Below are 12,812 nucleotides of genomic sequence, written 5' to 3'. Positions count from 1 at the left end.
TAAATCTGAAATGATTAATTATCAATTTAGAATTCCTAAACAGTTCTATAACGGACAATTTAAAATGATCGTTACACCAAAACGGGTGTAGAAAGTCTTATGAATTGGTACAATTTCATACGCGGTCAATCGGACTAGGGACCTGAATACTCAATAGACTTATTTCCGTTTCCATAAGGCTTTTAGGGGTTATTTAAACGAATATTAAAAGACAAATGCACGTTCACAATAAACTATTTTAAAGTACCTAGCAATGAATAGTTTTTATTAACTATGTAAATATTAATAAAATTAAATTGGCGCCTGACAGAACCGCTGACCCCAGAGCTGATGGTGGCCATGATTGACTATCGTAATACAGTGACGAAACTCCATTAAAGGTATACTGCTACAGACAAAACTTTTTAGATTTGTTTTAATTTTCTATGTATTAATATTTAATTACTATACTAACTGTGGGTTAAGAATATTGTTAATACAGTAATCCCGGTAACACGGTAGAATTTTTCCGCGTTATGTAGGAATGATTCTCATTTAACTTTTCTCGTTAAAGGGGTTTTAAGTCGAATATTTAGAAAAAAACTATGTAAGTGCGTTATAACTATACTTTATATTTGTGTGTTGGAAATAAATACTTAATCAGATATACGTGTATTTATTTAAATTACGTAAAAATTTACATGTAATATTGACATACAATAACATACGTTTCATCCGAAAATGGCTGAAACATGCCAAAATGGTAGTTTTATATGGTATTATAAGTATCGGCGGAGCGGCCAAAAATGGCAATGATAAAATTCTTAACTTTTTCGCAGAAATGTTAAGCGATTTACAATACATTTGAAATGCAATAAACTTAAAGAGTTATCAGAATTATGGCTATACTATTCATAATGGTATAGCTGGTAATGGCATCTTCACACTGATTTAAATCGCGGCGTTTATTTATTTATAAATATTATATAGGTATATTTTGACTGTCGTCTGCAATAAAAATAAATCAGTGGCGCTACAACCTTTTTAGGTCAGATTTCTGTGAAACATATATGAGAGCAGGGAGGCAAAGTCGAGATCGATCGCCTACCCGTTGTTCTGACTAATACACTGAGAAAAGCTGAAGATAGAGTGCTGTCAAGGCAGCAAGTCGAATCAGTTGGGATTTTCAAGACAGCCACGACCATTAGTAATGAGGACTACGAAGTGTTATAGGGGATTCAAAGCCTAAGAGTTTATATTAACCTTGTGATATAAATATATTAACAACGTTGTTATTAATATATTTGTGTGAAATAAAAATATAGCACTATTGTTAAATAGTATTGTATTGTTTCATTTAGGTATTTTTGTACGGTAATTTTTTTTCACTATCAGTGTTTAAAAAACTCACAGATCTATCTTCCTTTAAAAAAAATCGTCTAATTAATTAAGTACATAGATCTATTTAACTTAAATCCAAAGGCGTTTACATACGCAACTCGTCTGACACGCTCTTAAATTTTTTGCTCTCAACGCCATTGTCGTGCAAGTTTAAAGGAATATCGAATAAATAATGTTAAATTATAAAAGGCGTTTTTCGATGAATTTATTGCTAAAAACGTCTGATTTCGTTGGCAGTAAGTAAGTTGTATATTATTATGAATTGCTGCACAAAATACTTGACTAAAGTAACGGAAGTATATTGTTGTAAACTGGATAATCTTTATTATCCAGTTTGACATCTTTATGTCAAGAGTACAGGACCAATACAGCAGCCCATGGACACCCATGCAGTCAGCATTGCCGGCTTTTGAGGGAGGACCACGCTGTTTTTTTTTTAATTCCTGATCCATCCATGAGTAGACCACCACTGGACGCCGATTCCGATTAAGTTAGAGAAAATTGCTACGGGAAAATTAAAAAAAAATATTGTAAATATTGTTTTCTAACTGATTTTCAGTTGTCTAATAAGAAAATTTATCAAATTAACTCAGTCCCTCAGAAGATATGAGAGGATAACATTGAAGCTTATAGAACAACTGTAGCCTATGATATAATTTAAGAAAGGCATAGACAACGAAAATTATAAACCAACTAGACTCTATACAAAACGCTAATGACAATTATCTGTTGAAATTTAATCCTATTCGAACAAAGAAATCTATAAATGCAAGTCATTTCATACGAATTATATCTCATTGTTTCAACTAACAAATAAAAAGATTTCTAAGTTAATAACCCGCCATTTTGGATCTTATGTCAACGTCATTGATACGATAATGGCGCGGATTTGTCTACAATGTTGCTAGCTGTGAAAATTCGATTGCGATGTGGAGCGCGTAGATGTTCGCCTAATTAAGGTGTTAATAGCATACGTATCGGTTTAAAATTACTGTTTTAAACGCGTCGAGAATTATAAATAAAGGTCTAAGGACGGAATCGTGTCACGTTAATACTTAATATTTAGAAAGTCTGGAGTTTAATCATATTTCTATTTATTTAACAATTATACTAACAAAAGGAGCAATTAACAAGAAACACAAGTCCGCAAATTCATAAGTGTAGACCTCTTCCAGGTTTTTTCTCGGAGCTTTGATAATGTTTATAGAAAAATTTATTAGTAATGTATCAAAACTTAAAGCTTTTTCTAAAGACTTTACTAGAAATAAAACATATTTTTGAAATTTAGATGGGTGTGATTATATTAAAGGGTGAGTCCAGTTTCATCAATTTATTTGTAAGCGCGCTCAGCTTTCCATTTTTTAAATAAACTAAAGGGTAGGGGACATAATAACATTACGTGGGGACGGTAAAAATAGAAAATAGTACATAATATTTGTACGACAAAACAGTGTTGCTCTAAATTGGAAGTTCTCTTAAATCTGTATTCAAGAGCTGTCAAATTTGAACTTTGTCATATTTGACAGTGCTCAAGGCCACTGTAATGCTGTCAACTGAGAATTATATCTAAATACCATTTCTATATACTATGTTTGAGATTCAAAAATAAAATACTAAAGATTTAAGTTGGTTGGTAGATAGTATCGGTGACCCCAGAGCTGGTGCTTCAACGACTAAGTATCGCAATTCAGCGAGAAAATGCTGACAGCGATAAACTTTTTTTCTATTTATCAATTATTATTATTATTATAGGTTAAGAGATCTTGTAAAAAAATTACTAACATATTTAATTGTAGACTTTTCTTCGTGGCAACACCGTACCTGAAAACAAAAGAAAAAAACATTAATATACGATTAACCGGTTTTCCGATTCTAATCGATTCTAAATTTAAAATCGTTCGCGATACAAAGGAATAGAGCATGACGTTTCAAATATTTTCGAAAATGGAATATTAAAAGCCATTATACGATCGAATGATTGGTAACGTATTATTAAAACCGATGTACACATTAAGACATTCGTGTGTTATAGTTTTTACACGCGACTTCATCCATATTACAATTACCGTCATCAGAAAGCCTGTAAATAAAAACTGAACTATAAATTAATATGCGGAAATAAATCTTCAACTCAAGAAAGTATTCCTTACTTAGCTAAGACTCTCGTACTTAGTGTCGTACAAGAAACGAGCATAACATTGAGTGTGTCTAACGGCGGTATCAGTTAACATCAGAGCTTCCCTGAGTTATATAAGATTTTTAAAAAAAGTTTCAGATTTGACTTGCGTGTCTCTGAGGGTAAGATTCAAAGACGAAACCTTGCACAAAGTCCGGTATGTCAAAATCGAAGTTTTGAGGACGATGAGTCTTTCACATGACCAGTCCATCTGGTTGGTGAACGGCCACGTGATCTTTTGCCTTCTGTGTTAGCATTTTCTACAACGGTCTTGATGGAGTTGCTGAAAATGCCACCATTTTCCATCGCAATTTTATTGTAAATTCGAATAGATAAATAGAACTTTAAATGTAAATTCGGTTAGATTGTAGTGTCTGTTATAAACAGCTCTTAACTGTAAATAAAAATTGTTGCTTAAATTAATATTTATCAATTGTCTGATGAAATGTCGATCATAACTCATAACTCGCCATTTGCGTAAGGAGGTCAACGACTTGTGTATGCTGACTGCGTTTGATGCGTCCCTTCGCGACAATATGCCACAGATCATAACACTGAATGATACTTAATAGACTATATTAATGTTAATATATAAGAGATGTGATTCCTTCTTTTAGTTTATTTTATTTATTTGCATTACTGCACAGATTATGAATGAAATGCCTGACAGGACATTTACTTCAACAAACGCGTTTTACCCTGGCCCAAGGCTGACAATTGACGTTGTTTCTCATTGTACATTTAGGAAAAACATACTGTCGTGGTGCAGAAAACGTCAATATTTTAAAAAGCACTCCATATCTCGGCCATTAATCACCACAACTACCGACCTTCAAGAAGAACATCGGAATAAAATCGCCAATCCGAATAAAGCACTTAAAGCGAAACGTCATTATCGCACAACATAAATAAAAAACGCGGGAATCGAACGCAAAAATTGAATATCGAACTCAATTTAAAACGAATTTTAAAAATACGGGCTCAGCCGAGCGGCATTAATTAAAAATTCTCGGTAGAATATTCAAAAATAGAATTCGCATTCGCTCCTTGTACGGTTGAAGTTTGAATTTGGAACAACAAAAGAAGAGCGGGAGCAACCCTTTTAGCGCTGATAATCTGTTCCACGGCCGTGTTGTTGTTTTTTATCTGTTGTCACTTTTTTGTCCGAACCCGAGATTGTACACAACATTCTTTACTTCGAAACGAAGCTTTTTAAACTCGCTTCGAGATTTATTCCTTTTTTATCCCCTTTAATAACGAGTCGTCCATTTTAATTGATGAATGGTCACGAGGAATATGTTTAAATTGCGGAGGTCAAACTTTTTTATCGCGAGGCACCGTTTTTATGGGCTAATCAGGTTTTGTTTAAGGCTTAGGTTTTTGTATTTTTACCTGTACTACACAACATAGCATTTTAATTTATAATTGTTACTTTGTAACATAACTTAAAAAAAAATATTATGGGTATATGAATTTACTTTTTTTTACCAATAATTAAACATTTATAGATGATACTTTAAAACCCATAGACAAAACATAAAAACTTTTTCAATGGCTAAAAAGTACTGCCACAAAGAGTCTGGTAGAAATATAAAATTTTAAAAATAGAACTCAATCCTTCCGCCCTCGGTCGGTTAGAGCTTTACATGAAATATTATTTTATGGAATCAACATCTGCGCGCTAGGGTTGCCACACGTCAGAACTTGTTTCGACACTTGGGCAACTGTCAGAAAACTTTTAATATTTTTCAGTTTGGTATTAAGTCTACATTGTACTGCGGAAAGATAACTGGCGTAGCAGTTATGCAACCAACAAAAATTATATGTTTTGTTCTATGATATTAAACATCTACATAGATGATTACTGTCGAATTATTATCACGTAACAGTGTTGCCAACATAACAAAAGAGGTAATCTAGTACCGCAGTCTATTTCCGCACACTGTTAAAATCGTTTTCTCAAATATAAAATTTGTGTTACTCACATGAGTTGTAGTATTTTTTTTAAATTACCAAACTTCCTCTATTATTTATGCCTTTACCAAAACCGACGTGAAATATACATCATCACACCTACACAAAACATTGTGTCAATATTATTTGCACAAATTGAATAATTGATAACAACTTGAAATTTGATGACAGGAGTAGGAACAGGAAATTTAATTTAATATTTTTAATGGAGCCCCTCAAACACCGGCTCATTTAACGTTGATTTTTATATTACATCTGGCAACCCTATCGTGCATGTGTGAGGGGTTCACGTACAAGTGAAATTACTTAAAAGTAATACACTTTCAAGTGGATGGGAACATTTCATTTCTGTTTTTACTCATGTTAAATATAGTTTGAGTGTACCTCATTCGTAAAAAATGTCGATAACTTTTGATGCTCTCATATCGTAATGGAATTATTTCAAAGTTCTCGAAATAAATCTGTAATTAAGCACTCAAACGCATAAGGCCAGCGCACGAACATTTAAATACATTTAAAACTTTTATTTAATTTATAAATTTGACAAGTAAATGACAAAAAATGACGTATTACCGATTCACTTTTATCAAAAGCAAAACCCTACCATTTAAATTGCGTTCGTCATGCCGCTCCCTCATATCCTCTTTTCAATAACAAAAAGTTACTGGTTGTAAAGAAATTTGAATTTAGAATTTTTTATTCTAAATTCAAATCTCGCGCCTTTGTTAGTCTTTGTTCGTTTTGTATGATCAATTATTTATTTTTAGCTTCATATAAAATTACGTGAAAAAATAGCGACTTAATAACACCATCTTAATAAATGAATATTGTGTCTTAATAGTAATGAATGCAATATCACAAATTTGCTTGTAATTTGTCTCGGTTTATTACAAGATAAACTATAGGCACATGCTTCATCCGCCTCTTTATCTGTTCATTAAATTTCGGAAATCGTTCCTATTATATTTAGGTCAAGAAAATCAAAGTATTTTTTGTAATATTTATGTTGTTTTAGAAAGGATAACCTGCGACATATACTGCATATATAGGATTATACTTTATTTATTGTGATAAACTAAAACCGAGATAGGAAGCTGGACGAAAAATATTTTCGTTTTAAACTCAGCTGTGTTTGTTGAAGGATTATTATTCCCCTCAATTTTAACTCTTTTGACTATTTTAATATAATTTTAGAAGGGTGTGGGCGAATGGGGTTTTATGCGGGAACATAGAAATGATTGAATAGTGAGGGTGATGTTACAAAAAAGTTTTTGTCGTTATATTTTTTTTTGGACTTACAAAAAGCCTCCGTACGAGGCATATTTTTTAGAAATTTTTGTAATGTACAAGCTTAGTCTTGGGTAAAAAATATTTTTTTATTAAAGTTCACCACGTCATACTATATTTACAGTATTATAAGTTATCTTGTCTGAAATATATGAGAATTATGGTAAACATAAATGTATATGTAATATTTCTAATTAGAATTTGGCCATGTATGGGCTGTTAAGAAATAAATTACATATGACTGTTTTTATTCGAATAAGTCATATTATATATTATATATTATATGTAATATAAGTCTAACCTTACGCCCTGCTCCTTTATTTTACTTTTAGATAGTAACTGTACTGTACTACAGTGATCGAACCGTTCTTTGTGATATCCACTTAGCTATGGAGTTGGTCTAAAATCGCTAACTCGAAAAGTATAATACTGTACAGTATCCGGTTGATCAAGACCTCATTATTGGGAATCGCGTTGCAGCAGTATTCTCGTAAAACCGTTTTTTTTAGAATTCAAAACCTAGGACACGAGTTTAATAAAGTTTTTAAGTTTAAATTTTAAACACAATTGAAACAGCAAAACGCAAAACTTATTATGATTATGATGACTTGACAAATAGGCAGAAGTTTCATACAGAAATATGAATTGAGAAATCGCCGCGTTTCGCCATGCAGGATTACTATATAAAGCAAGCAATAGGCTATGTTGTATGGAAATATATATTTCCCTCTTCGACCATATATTATTGAATAAATATGTTATAGTTTTAAAATGATTTCAGGTCGGAAGATTGCTTGGTTAAGTCGTAATGAAAATAATGTTTTTAACACACTTCTGGTTAAGACATCGTGTATAATTTGTATAAACAATTTAGTTACTATTATATACACAAATTATAACAGTTTAATATATGCGAGTGAATTTTGATAGATTTAAGAAATGTTATTAAATGAAAGCAATTAATAAAAATGACTGGTCCCTTTAAAATTGAGGTCAAATGAGAAGTATAGTGTAAAAAACCAAAAGGATCAAGGTCGTTGAACTTCACGGGATATGGGCCCTTGGTTCTGTTTAACATACATTGCGTACTTGCGTTGAGATTTATTTTCTGACAGTTCGATAGTTAAACGTCACCTTTGACAATTTAAATATATACAAATATAACTATTTGGTATATAAACGTTTGTTTATCATAAATAAAAATTAATTGCAAAATATCGCAAGCGCAAAATTCGAAGGACCAATTCGAGTTTTTTTTTATTTATTTGTAACTGTTTTATGGAATTAAAAAAAAACTTTAAAATTGATAGGTTTATATGCGGAAAAAGCGAAGTCTCAATTGGGTAGCATAGCAAAAGGTTCAATTTCTTGGTATGTACTAAAAGGTAGGCTAAAAAATCATATTAAGTTAAAAAGAAAGATTTATTATTTAAAATATGTATTCGTGAAATACATATATATATATATATATATAATATAGTATACATTATATCGGCAACCAAGTAGTAGTAATGTCTTATTACTTACTGAGAAAATAGTATATTAGGTAAACTGTGTTTGAAGACGAGACTGACAATAAGAGGCTTTACTTTTTTTAAAGTAACAGGGGCAAACGGGAAATACTCACCTGTTGTTAAGTGATACCGCCACGTTGCCAGAATGATACTTTATATACCATACATACATATAAACAATTTCGTGTGATGTGTTAATAAGTAATATATAGTTTTAACAAAAATTGTTATGATATGCATCTTTTTTTCTATAATATCAAAACGCAATGTACATGGTGCATCATGTTTACCGCTGAGTGTAAAGTTACAGGATGTTACAATACAATATCGTTGTAAAAACGATCAATGAATGCATGTGTGTTTCACAGATGCTGTAATTCCTTTTTCTCATCAGCTCTCGTTTAAAAGGGGTAACTTATTAACTTAATATATAATATAAATGTCGAAATATTGCGTTTAATCTGGGTATAATAAGAACAATAAATAATCACTCATTTCAACTGTACAAAGTACAATTAATTTTAGGCCAGCATCGAGCCCTCTGGCAATGTGAGTGTCTATGCGTATCCCTTAACATGAGATAGTACTGCCCGTTTGCTTCCTGTTAATAAAAAAAAATTGGATTGCATTCCATTTGATGCATCTCCTCCTCTCAGAAGAACGTTTTGGCCAAAGCTCACCGATTGCATTAAGCATTCTGATAAACGAGTTAGGTTCTGGACATCGATTTTCCTGTATTGTGTTGTTATGTTTGCCTACAAGTGTCACATTTAATGTTGAACAATTATTAACAATATTTTTCTTGCACCGATGTGCCGAGCGTTGGAAATCTTTTTAAAAATAAATCAGTGGCGTTGACTTTTTAGGTGCGAGCCTCAGATTTATGTATTTGTGTAATGGTATGTCAATCTAATAGGCAAGTAGGCGATCAGCCTCCTGTGCCTGACTCATGTCGACTTTTGGGTCTAAGGCAAAAATTCTTCACGATGTATTTCTTCACCGTTCGACAAAGTCGCACGCTGAAGCCTCTAAGCCAAAACTGCTCAATAAATAAATATACACAGACGTAAAATACGCAACAAAATTTGACGTAATCTATATTTAAATGTCATGTAAGACAAATAGCCGCTAAGTGATGTTATTTATCAATTTATGACGTTTCGGGGTAGCCGCTAGCGGACAACGAGACGTCTGGGCTATTTGCGGAGTGCGTTTTGTTTGGTACAGTATTACACTCTGGTTATGTCATGCGTCATTAATTCCGCTTGTCAATTGTCATTATGCGTTTTATTGCTACTGGTTTTGACAAAAATTTCAGTGTGGAATATATAATTGTTTTTAGAGATATTGTCTCGTATGTAAAGACTGGTTGAATTTTTTTGTAAAAGCTGTTTTATAATAAAACCTTTATTTACAGCAGTGTTGGCCTTGAGGCTTCAGCATGCGGCTCCCTGAGGACGTAATTCGATCCCCAGTTGTGCACCAATGGAGTTTCTAAGTTCGCATTTAACTATCGAACGGTAAAGGATAACATCGTGAGGAAACCCTGCCTTAGACCCAAAAGTCGACATGAGTCTGGCACAGGACCCTAGTCACCTATTTGTCTATTGCATTGATGGACATTTCATTAAGCAGATACAGAAATCTGAGGCTCGGACCTGTTGTCTGACTTATAAATAATTAAACTAATTCTGTTAAGTTCCTGGATAAGTGCGATGCTTGTCGCCTAAATAATGGGCAGACGCATAAATAACAACAATATTTCTCAGTGAGAATAGTGTATAATATTAATTAACCTGCGCGCGCGCATCTCATATTAATCGCGTTTTGCGGGGAATGTGCACCTGCTAACGTTACGTTTCTTTGTCGTTTCAGTTAAAATTAACAGACATTGTGTATTTGTAATCGCAGTTTTTGTTAATATTTAACTGAAAATAGTTTAATCAAATTAAGTTTATCTTTTGATACGTTTAGTTTGATTAAATTCTTTAGATTTTTATATGATATTAATGGACATTAGGCGTTACCAAGGATGTTTTATATTATAATTACAATTTCATACTACGTATAAAAATAATAATTAAGGGCTCAAATATAAGTGTCTTTCCTTTAACTTTGATTTTGTTCCCTTTTAGTAGAGACTCTGGGATTCAAGGACCTTGGGGTTCAAGTGCACAACTAATGAAAGATTAAGACTAGTACACAGTACCGGAGGTGGGGCTTTCCTCAACGAATAAGAATTGCAATGTGGGAAAATGCCAGCATTAAAGGTACATTATGTAAGTACACTGTCATAGGGTCCAAACTTTTTAAATTATTATTATTATTACTATGTAGGTTGAGAATATTGTAAATATATTATGTTATTAGATATCTATAAGAACATATATATGAATAAATAATATATATATTTTATAATCGGTTTAAATTTATTTTATTAATTCCAGAGAGACAAGATCTAGAAAAAGGCAATAACCAATTGAAATCGAATTTCCAGGAAATATTTATTGATATAAAAAATAACAAGTCACGATATTTTTACACAAATAAAAGGTGTAAACTGGTTAAAAGGGATCAATAAATAATCGTCCATGTAAGAAAATCGACGCACACAGCTCCGCGCGTGCGCACATAATAGACTACGCGGAAAGCGATCTATAGCATTTTTAGCAAACGCTTATGATAACGCACTATTGCAATGTAGTACCCCCTCTCACTTCCGCCCAATAGGTCTGTCTCATTTATGCGCACGCGCCGATATCGCACTTCGATAAAAACGATACAATAACGATCCACTAATCCCCGATTTTATATTCTATTCGGTTACTTCACAGTTCATTTTCACGTAACTTTTACAACAAAAATGCGTCCTTTGTATAATCAGCTATGCGATCGCGTGCGGAGCTAACACACTAGATGCTATCTCGCTCCCCCGTGATAACTCCGTTCCGCTCTTACGCGACTCAATGCAGTTTATTATAGACATTAATGTCTTTGATTACAAATGTAAATTTTCATCTCGCGACGGCGTTGGTCGGCCTTTTTTCACCGCAATTCTCTATAAGGTATTTAATTGTAGCGATGGGCGATCTTTACAAAGATGTCGGCTGATTCCGCAATACTTGTCAGAGGGTTTTGGCTCGCTGAATGATATAGCATGTGGTTAATTCTCAATTGATTTATAGTTAACTAATCCGCTTTGATGACAAAAGTCGATCCTATTATTCGTATAATACTGTAATTTATTTATAAAATTATCCAGCCCGTCTTGACATATCCGTGTCGTGAATCCCCAATGTATTGTATGGCAGTCGTGGCTCTTTCAACACTGGTCGAGACCACAACGGTTTCTCAACCGAATGCCGTTCGCAAAAGATCTCACACGCCTGCCAATTTTCAGAAAGACAGAACTAAAATAATTGCAGCAAACGCGCCCTATTTTGAGCCGCACAACAATTTAGATAGATTTAATTCTAGTACAGTATTCGAGTCTTCATTGACACACGATAAATCTCTCCGCTTCGAGAGAATCGCGCATGCTTATTTCCGCAATATTCTGTTCCCGCGCTTGACGATTCTTTTCTTTTCGTATACTCAGTTCACATAAGTAAGACTCTCAAACTTAGAGACATAAGATCAGTCCTTACTAACTTATACAGCAGGTAAAGTAGTATATAGTTATCAACTAATTTCTAATTTGTTTTCCTTCAAAGTATCTCAGTCAACAAGTGGTTTCATTCGCGAAAGTTTGAATTTTTTTAAATATCGAACAATGTATTCCATATTTAAACAGTAGACTTATACTTTTTAAATGTATTATATTAAGACATTTGATCCGGATACAGTCAAATTTCCATAAAGTCGTTTCATTCGCAAAACTTTAAAAATTTGAAATATCGAACAAAATGTTCCATATTTTAACAATGCTCTTATAGTTTTTGTACCATAGACAATATTTTATTTGGATACAGGCGAATTCACGCAAAGTTTTAAATTTTTAAATATCGAACAGAACTTTCCATATTTAAAATTGCATTATAGACTTTTATACATGTTATTTTGTTTTATCCGAATACAGGCGAAGGCTTACCCGATATTCGAATAGAATCTTTATCTAAAACAATGCAATTTCTTGCGAGTAAACAAAATCCATCTTTCGCGTGCCAAGTGGAACTGCCAAATTGTGCTGTGAGTCTAACCTGATATATGGAGACATTTTGAGAACTAGATTAAGATTGTATAAACTAGTCATAGACAACTCCTGCAACATACAGATACGCGAATGAGATTTATTTAAGAAGTACCTATTCAAATATTTATTAGAATAATTGCTATGAACTGCTGAAATGAAAAAAAATCAGTGGCGCTACAACTTGTTTAGGTCTGGGCCTCAGATTTCTGTATCTGTATCATTTGTCAATCCAATAGGCAACTGACTTTTTGGGTATAAGGCAAGGTTGACTCCCGATGTTTTAGCGAAT

At 32.9% G+C, this 12,812-nt stretch overlaps 1 protein-coding gene across 3 annotated transcripts in view; it reads right to left on the bottom strand.

Annotated features, from left to right (window-relative positions):
- Positions 1 to 12,812, bottom strand: part of LOC123711004 — a 73,165-nt gene that overhangs the window by 48,119 nt on the left and 12,234 nt on the right. Inside the window, exon 1 of one of the 3 annotated variants that reach the window (XM_045663383.1) lies at positions 3,163 to 3,184. The exons of the other annotated variants lie outside the window; for them this stretch is intronic. The gene's annotated coding sequence lies outside the window, so the exon portion shown is untranslated. Of the gene's footprint in view, positions 1 to 3,162; positions 3,185 to 12,812 lie in introns of those variants that run through there. 3 annotated transcript variants of the gene reach the window in all.

The sequence above is a fragment of the Pieris brassicae genome, chromosome 6 (assembly GCF_905147105.1).
Source record: "Pieris brassicae chromosome 6, ilPieBrab1.1, whole genome shotgun sequence".
NCBI classification, from domain to species: Eukaryota; Metazoa; Arthropoda; class Insecta; order Lepidoptera; family Pieridae; genus Pieris; species Pieris brassicae.
The sequence above is the reverse complement of the archived record's forward strand: the minus strand, read 5'-3'. Positions and strand labels throughout refer to the sequence as shown.